At 40.6% G+C, this 9,308-nt stretch overlaps 1 pseudogene; it reads right to left on the bottom strand.

Moving 5' to 3' along the window:
• Positions 1 to 818: 818 nt before the first annotated feature.
• Positions 819 to 5,658, bottom strand: LOC104987908 (annotated as a pseudogene).
• Between the last annotated feature and the right edge of the window lie 3,650 nt (positions 5,659 to 9,308).

Genomic DNA, 9,308 nt, shown 5'->3' with positions numbered 1-9,308 from the left:
GTGTCACAACCAGAGAAAGCCCCTGTACACCGCAAGGAAGAGCCCATGTGCCACAACGAAGGCTCAGTGCAGCCGAGTAAGTAAATAAATAAAAACGAAGAAAACCTCTGGAAAGTAGCCAGAAAAAAATGATGCTTATATGTAGGGGGACATCAATTCAAATCCATAGATTTTTTTTCATCTGAAGTCACTATGGCAGAAGGGAATGACATTTTTTTTTTAATAATTGTCAAAACTGAATCCTATATTCAGTGAGACTGTACTTGAAGTATAAAGGGCAGTGGAGGATGGGGAGGACTACCAGATAACGGAAAACTAAGAGTATTTGTTGCTAGCAGACCCAACAGAAAGAATGGCTAAAGGAAGCTTTCCAAAGAGAAAGAAAAAAATAACTGCTGCCACTGCTAAGTCGCTTCAGTCATGTCCGACTCTGTGAGACCCCATAGAAGGCAGCCCACCAGGCTCCCCTGTCCCTGGGATTCTCCAGTTAAGAACACTGGAGTGGGTTGCCATTTCCTTCTCCAATGCGTGAAAGAGAAAAGTGAGAGGGAAGTCGCTCAGTCGTGTCCGACTCTTAGCGACCCCATGGACTGCAGCCCACCAGGCTCCTCCGTCCATGGGATTTTCCAGGCAAGAGTACTGGAGTGGGGTGCCATTGCCTTCTCCACTAGATGAGGTCTAAAAGTTCTTCCAGATATAATTCCACAGACTCCAATCGGCAAAAGCACCCTGAGCTCCAGGGACATCCTAAGGAAATCATAATGTCTTTACCTCGAAAATGAGGACCGGGGAGGTGGTAGTTTTTCAGAGAGGAAGTGTCACGTGGGTCCTTCCTGCACTGGGAGCTGCACTGACAGATCACGGTCCAGCCCGGAGTTGTAATTCACGAAACAGCGAAACTCATTTCCCAGGGTGCGAGTAGTGTGTTGTGGGATAAACTTGCACATCTTCACTCCAAGCAGCTTTGCTGCCGCCTCCTCCATGACAGCACCTGTGCACAACAGGATCTTTCCCCGGGTCAGGAGCTTGATGGTTTCCGACATTTTCCTAAGACATTCCTCAGAGAGATAGAGGGTATCTGCCCCGACGATGTCAAAGCTGTGTGTAGGAATCCTCTCAGGTAAGTCCACAGGGTTCCTGTAGTCATAGTAGACAAAGTCCTCTCCGTATATGGCAAACCTGTGGTTGTACTGGAAGATGCGGACAGAGACATCGTCTCTGTGCCGCTCTCTCAGCTTCTGGTAGACGCTGGGGGCGCTCACAGAGGTTTTAAACTTTAGGAAGGACAGGAGAAGACATGGATAAAGTAGGGAAAGATAATAAACTACCTTTCGTATTTTGAGCTTCTTAAATCATATTTGGTACTTAAAGCAAAAATTATAACATACAATACAGTGTTCAGTGCATGCAGAGGAAAAAACTAAGACAATTAAATTTTTATGGGATAAAGAGAAAACAAAATAGAAGTAAGATTTTACTACTCTGAAAGTGGTAAAACATCATATAATTTAAAACACTAAATAAATCAAAGTAGAATTCTAAATAATGTTATTGTAACCCAGAGGAGCCCTAACATACCACTAATTACTTGAAATGCAAGCAGACTAAATGGACCAATAAAAAGACAGAGGTTGGCAGAGTGGATAAAACAAAACAGGCCCAATATTCTGTAATAATCTAAATGGGAGAAGAATTTGAAAAAGAATAGATACATGTAGATGCATAACTCAATCACTTTGTTGCACACCTAAAACTAATACAACATTGTTAATCAACTATTCCTCAATATAAAATATAAAATAAAAGTGAAAAAAGATTCTCCATCCATGAAACAAAAAATAAGCAAAAATCCATAATCCAACTATTATGAACTGAACGTTTGTGGCTCCCCCCAACAAATTCATATATTTGACACTCTACCATCCCCCTCAATGTGATAGTATTAGGAAGTGGGGTCTCTGAAGGATAATTACATTTAGTTGAGGTTGTGAGGGTAGACCCCCAAGCTAGGATTAGTGCCCTTAAAAGAAAAGAGACACTAGAGCATGAGGGTACAGAGAGAAAGCATCCATTGGCAAGCCAGAAAGCAGGCCATCACCAAGAACCAAACTTGAGGGCTCCTTAATTTTAGATTTCCCAGCCTTCAGACCTAAGGGAAAGAAATAATCTGTTTTAGCCAACTGGTCTAAGGTATTCTATTATAGCAGCCTAAGCCAAGACACGAACAATATTCTGTCTTGGCTTCCCTGATGACTCAGTGGTAAAGAAGTCTGCCTGCTAATGCAGACTTGAGTTCCATCCCTGGGTCAGGAAGACTCCCTGGAGAAGGAAATAGCCACCCATTACAGTGTTCTTGCCTGGGAAATCCCATGGACAGAGGACCCTGGCGGCTACAGTTCATGGGGTTGCAAAAGAGTCAGACATGACTGAGTGACTAATCAGCAACAATACATTCTGTCTATGAGAAATCACTTCAAACTTAACATGAGTAAGTAGGAATCAAAAAAATGGAAAAAGGTCTATTATATAAACATTAAAAACATCTGACATGACTATTGATATCAGATAAAGCAGACTTATAGAGTGAAGACAATTAGTAGGGACAAAGAAAGACATTATATAATGATGCATCTTAAATCCTGACTTCAAGCAAGAAATCGTCTTATATTTATAGGGGTAATATATATAAAATAAAATGTATAGGACTTTTGCTTTAGTATACACAAAAGAAGGGGGTTTCCCAGGTGGCTTAGTGGTGGAAAACCTGCCTGCCAATGCAGAATGCTCAGTTTCAGTGCTTGGGTCAGAAAGATCCCCTGGAGAAGGAAATGGCAGCCAACTCCAGTATTCTTGCCTGGGAAATCCCATGGACAGAGGAGTTTGACAGGCTACAGTTTATGGGGTCAAAAAGAGTCAGACACAACTTAACAATAGACCATGAGCATGAGAGAAGAAGGGTATACAGTTTATCACAGGGCTCTTTATACAATCTGGAGCCTTTCACTAATATTAATATTATTATCATTTTTTTCTGACTAACCAATTACAAAACAAGCAAAAAATCATCAAAGTAGAAGAGTAATCCAAAGATTAGAGTCAGGACAGTTTTCAGCATGTTGGCAAACAGAGATAAAGCCTGTATGGCAGGAAGGAACTTATTTGAATGAAGAGCAGGAGATGAGTTTAGAGAGACAGGCTGAGGTCAGATCATATAGGTCCTTACAGGCTACAGCAAGGAGTTAGGTGTTTTATTATAAAGGCAATATGAAGTCACAAGAAGATTTTAAATAGAATAGTGACATGGTTACAGTTTTGTGATTCTATAGTTGTTGGGAAGAAGGAGAGTTTGCATATAGCTTAGAGCATAGTGAGTTTGAGATAAATGTGGAATGTCTAAGTAGAGATGTCCAGTTAAAAAAAAATAGATCAGGAACAAAAATGGCAGTTATGGGCTTGCCTAGCGGTCCAGTGGTTAAGAATCTGCCTGCCAATGCAGGGACACTGGTTCGACCCCTGGTCTGGGAAGATCCAGTGTGCCACAGGGCAACTAAGCCTGTGAGCCGCAACTACTGAGCCTGTGCTCTAGAGCCCACAAGCAGCAACTACTGAAGCTTGCAGGTCTAGAGCCTGTAATCCACCACAGGAGACGACGCTGCAGTGAGAAGCCCTGGCATCGCGACTAGAGAGTAGCCCCCACCCGCCGCAACTAGGGAAAGCCTGCATGCAGCAGGGAAGAACCAGCCAGCCAAAAATATATAACTTAATTTAAAAAAACCTTAAAAAAAATGGCAGCTATAACATGTGAGTCATTGGCACAGAGTTTGGTGAAATGAACCAAAGAAGTCTTTCGAAGGAGACAAAAACTTCAAGAAGAAAACCCCAGCGAATGCCATTATAGAAAGTGAGAGTGAGAAAGGAGCTAAAGGGGATTCCCAATTGTATACCTCTTAACATCTAGATTTATTTCTAGACTGAGCATCTGCTCAATATCTTATATCTTTCCTATCCTGATAGAGTGGATTAGATATTCAATTTAACATAGGTTTCTGAAATACTTCCTCATATAAAAAGTAGTTCTTGTGATATTGCAGAGAAGGGACTAGGGTTTAAATCTTCCAGGATTGTTTGATTTGCATTCTTATGTAGCTGAAAGAATAAACTACCCAAAGCTCATTTAATATGGATGTCCATACTTTCCCATGTCTGATTGATAGCAGTCTTAATATTATCTTCAAATCTTAATTATCAACTTGAATGTCTAAAATTGTTCTCCTTGAAGGGCTTATTATACCTGAGATTTTTGAGCCAATAAACTATAAATTTGATGAGATTCCAAATTGTTGGTGGTGGTGTCCGACTCTTTGCGACTCCATGGACTGCAGGACTCAAGACCACAAGATTCTAAATTACCTGCTCTGAATTTCTTCCCAGTGTTACCACAAAATCAACCACAGAAAGGATACATTTTAATAGCCCTTTTCACTCCTATCTTGTTTTCAAATCATCACATGTCCCTTAAGTTTAGGACTTTACTAAGGGAGGGAGACTATTCCTCTCCTTCTTTCTGTTTCCACTGTCCTTCTCTTGTTCACCACATTGATCATAATTTTGAACTTAGATCCACTATCTAACATTAAAGAAGTCTAAAAGTTTAGAATATAAAAGTGTAAAGATTAAAAGAAAGTAAAACCAATAGACTCAGCAAAAGTTTTCCTATTTGGGGATTGGATTAGTATATTTAATGCTGCCGCTGCTGCTGCTAAATTGCTTCAGTCGTGTCCGACTCTTAGCGACCCCATGGACTGTAGCCCACCAGGCTCCTCCATCCGTGGGATTTTCCAGGCAAGAGTACTGGAGTGGGGTGCCATTGCCTTCTCCGAGTATATTTAATGAGCAAATATTTAATTTGAAGTTTCTCTTAAAGAGAGGTCGACTTGAATATTGAGCTGGTACAAAGGCTGTCAATAAGGTTCTCTAAACTGAATGAGAAAAGCTTTGGCTTATAGATAAGTATGTTTGTAGCAGGAGGCTCTTGAATTTGGCAACAGAAAGGTGACTCAACAGGTCAGAGCCCACCACGAAGAGTAAATAAAAACCTGCAAGAAAATAGAAAGGCAGCAACACATATATCAGACCACAGAGTTTCTGCCTCTTCCCTCTTCTCACAGTTTACTTCTTTGGGTGGGTTTAATTCTAGAACAGTTAGGTTATTTCTTTTAGTAATCCTTAAAATCAAAAGTAGATAATTTTAAAGTCTTTTCTAAGATAAAGAAAGATGACAAGAAACAAGCCAGAAAGTTCAGACAGGCCCACATTTCCTTGTTCTTTTCTGCGTTGAAGGTGTATTAGAAAAGATTTGGATTTTAGCTCTAGTTACATGGTCCTTAAAGTGAAATCTCATTTTATTTATTTGTATCATAGGAGACAACTTGTACTGTGTAAGATTTAAGATCATTAACTTAAAGCAGCTGGTACCTAAAAAGTAGGTAAAACTAACTATAATTATTGTCTATCTCTAAGTTTTACCAAAACTGAGAATACCGAGAATAGCTATATATTTCTAGATCTTACCGAAAGAATTTCATTACCAAGTTTTCCAAACTGAAATTCTTTTAAAGAAGAGGAGGAAAGAGCAGTGCTCTGGGACCTGGGAGTCATGGCTTTATACCACTTATGCAATGAACTTGGATAGAATCTCTCTACTCTGGACTCCAGTTTCATTAGATATAAAACGTGTTTATTTGCAAACACATTTGCTGCTATTGCTGCTGTTCAGAAGCTAAGTCGTGTCTCTTTTGCGACCCCATGGTCTGCAGCCCACCAGGCTCCTCTGTCCATGGGATTTCCCAGGCAATAACACTGGAATGAGTTGCCATTTCCTCCTCCAGGGGATCTTCCTAATTCAGAGATCAAAGTGTGACTTCTGTGTCTTCTGCATTGGCAGGTGGATCCTTCACCACTGCGCCACCTGGGAAGCCCACAAATGCAGTCAGTTCAGTTCAGTTCAGTCCAGTCGCTCAGTCGTGTCCGACTCTCTGTGACCCATGAATCGCGGCACGCCAGGCCTCCCTGTCCATCACCAGCTCCCAGAGTTCACCCAGACTCACGTCCATCGAGTCAGTGATGCCATCCAGCCATCTCATCCTCTGTCGTCCCCTTCTCCTCCTGCCCCCAATCCCTCCCAGCATCAGAGTCTTTTCCAATGAGTCAACTCTTCGCATGAGGTGGCCAAATACTGGAGTTGTCTCAATTATCCCACATTCAAGAACAGTGAACTCAGTCATAGTAATAATAGTAGTGGGGCAGTAATAATAACAGCAGTGCTCATTACATTCCAGGCATTATTCTAAGCCCTTTATACATATTAACTGATATAATAAAGGGCATGTAGGATGAGATGGTTGGATGGCATCACGGAATCAATGGACATGAGTTTGAGTAAACTCCGGGAGTTGCTGATGGACAGGGAGGCCAGGCGTGCTGCAGTCCATGGGGTTGCAAAAAGTAGGACACGACTGAGTGACTGAACTGTACCTAACTGAACTGAACTGAACCTTATGCAGTAAGTACTATTACTATTATACTCATATTTTTCAGAAAAGAAACTGAGTCACCGAGAGGTTAAACAATTATCCTAATATCACCACATATGATAAACTGCAGCAGGAGGATTCACATGTGGCATTGTGGTGCCCCATACTGGTCCCTAACCATCAGGCACACCGTATGTTATATAATGGGTACATTTGATCACCTCCACTGCAGAGATTTTTGGAAAAGAAGTTAGGACTCTTAAAATAAGTCTTTATGGGTAGAAAGAAAGAAAAGGGGCTCAAAACACTGATTTAGTACTGGCGATGTCTACTCAAGTTCCCCAAGTATCTGGCAGTCTGGAGTAATTTCAAAGTTTGTGCCTATGGAACAAAAAAGTGTAGCTTGAGCACAGTGGGAATGCCTTGCACATTTTGCATTTTTTCCATACCCCAGTCCTATCTGTGCTTTGTGTGTGTGTGTGCTCAGTCGCTCAGTCCTGTCCAGCTCTTTTGCACCCCCATGGACTGTAGCCCACCTGGCTCCTCTGTCCATGGGATTTCCCGGGCAGGAATACTGGAGTGGGTTGCCATTTCCTTCTCCAGGGGGTCTTTTCCACCCCTGGAATACAGGGATTGAACCCAAGTAACCTGCATAGCAAGGTGTACTCTTAACACTGAACCACCTGGGAAGTCCCCTAGAATTTTGATTTTAAAGCATGATATTACTATCATTTGTGTGCTAACTTCAACTTCTACAGAGTCAAAGTTTGAATGCGTAGCTGAGCGCTCATGGTGGTTGGGCCATCTTTCCTTTGTTCTTTAATGAGTCCAGTGCACACTGATCTCTTTTCTCTCTCTGCTCAAGCTTCTACTCTTTGGCAATTCATCACATATTGTCTTGCAACATCTTTGGAATCTCTGTCTGGTGTTATTTAACTCATATTGTTATTAAATTCTTGAATATGTGTTTCTATTCCTCCAACTAGGCTCTAAGTTCCTTGAGGTTAAGGAGAGTATTTTATAATAACTGGCCATCATTATCATTTGCATGCAAATTACAGCATAAAAAGTTATTCAACATGCATCTTCATATTCCTTTATATACCAGTTCTATGAGAAAGCGAGTCACTTTCTACAGGTGAGGAAATGGAGGTCAGAGAAATGACTTACTTGTTCCAACATTGTCACATTTTATAAAAAAGGTTTTTAAAGTAACATTTATTTCTTAAAAGTTAACATGTGCATAATGGGAAACCAAAAAACACAAGAAGCAAAACACAAAGTCATCCATGATCACAAGCAGTTTACCGCTTGATCTGTCCTTCTTGGTCTCACTTGTGTATTTACACAACTAAGCATCCATTTGTATGTAATTAAGATCATATGGTTATGCATCACGCTTTTTCACACGTCATGAATATTTACTATTGCGAAGTCCCAAAGCTATGAGTATTTTGATGACCATCAGTTTTAAGAGTAAAAGCAGGTCTTTGAATTTCTTTTTTAAAGTTTTCAGTTTTTAACTTTCCCCATAACACCAAGCTACCTTTTACATGTTTTCATCATGCCTAGCACAGGGTCTTGTACACAACAGATACTTGAGAATTATTTGTGGGTTGATTTTAGATTTCAAAGGAAATTAAAGGAAGAATCATCAGGATCTGGAGCTGCATGGCAAACATCTGTAGGAAAAGTAAATAAATGAACTCACTGCCTGGCTTCTTCCAAACTGACAGTGTTTGGTGTTGAGGAAGCAAATTATTTGGCTGAGTTGACTGAGATTTTCCTTTTTTAAATAATATTTATGGCTTTAAGGATAGAATACAGCTCACATCTTGCAAAAACTGGAGAGCACGTGTGTGTGAATTAAAGTCAGTTTTCTCAAGGTTCTGTTTTTTTCAGAACCACGTCTGTCTCTGTGATTATTGTAAAATGAGTAAAGAGCTCTGCTTAGCTTTCAGCTCATGGCCAGTGAGGAAAGAGCTTGGAGCCTGGCTGGGAAGTCAGAAACACGTGGTGGCTCAGGATCCTGGGCAAAACAGGGTAACAATAATAGTCATTTTTCTATCTTCTAGTCCTTGGTGTCTAGAGGCCATTGGGGAATTTAACAAAATATACATAAAGCCCAATTCTGAAAACAAAGTCACACATCCCCCAGCCTTAACCAAGCAGGGCCTTAGGGAAAATGATAATAAACGTTTTCCTTCCTTGCCACCAACGTTACAGACCATCAGCAGTGACGCTGAGAACAAAGAAGTCAGGGGTTATGGGAAGGGGAAAGAGTGGAACTAGAGGGGAGCTCAAGAAGAAAATAAAGGCGCATGGCTGCTTGAGAAGTTGCTTCTAGACATAGATAGAAAATGAATTTGATGTGAAATGCCAGCCACCCCCTCACACACACACACACACACACACACCCCCCATCACCAATGATGAGAAGATAACTCTGAGTGATAAGTTAGGCACATCAACGTGGGAGAGGAGGAAATTGTCTGTTATGGTCATAGGAACACATAGCTGACTTGCTTAAGAAGTGATATAATGAACCTAAAACTGCTCTAAAAAGTAAAGTTTATTCATTTTTTTAAAAAGTGAAAAAACAGAAATTGCAGTACGCTGCCAGTCCTATGAGTAACTTGCACTAAGAACAATATATAATAAATAAACTTGAGGGAAATATCATTTTTTTCTTAAAAAAAAAAAGAAGTAATAGAACACATGTCAACAATTGAAAGATGCGTGCAAGATATTACCTAAAAATCAGGTTGTAATCAA

Source organism: Bison bison, unplaced genomic scaffold (genome assembly GCF_000754665.1).
Source record: "Bison bison bison isolate TAMUID 2011002044 unplaced genomic scaffold, Bison_UMD1.0 scf7180017864108, whole genome shotgun sequence".
Classification (NCBI taxonomy): Eukaryota; Metazoa; Chordata; class Mammalia; order Artiodactyla; family Bovidae; genus Bison; species Bison bison.
This window is presented reverse-complemented; position numbering and strand designations above follow the sequence as displayed.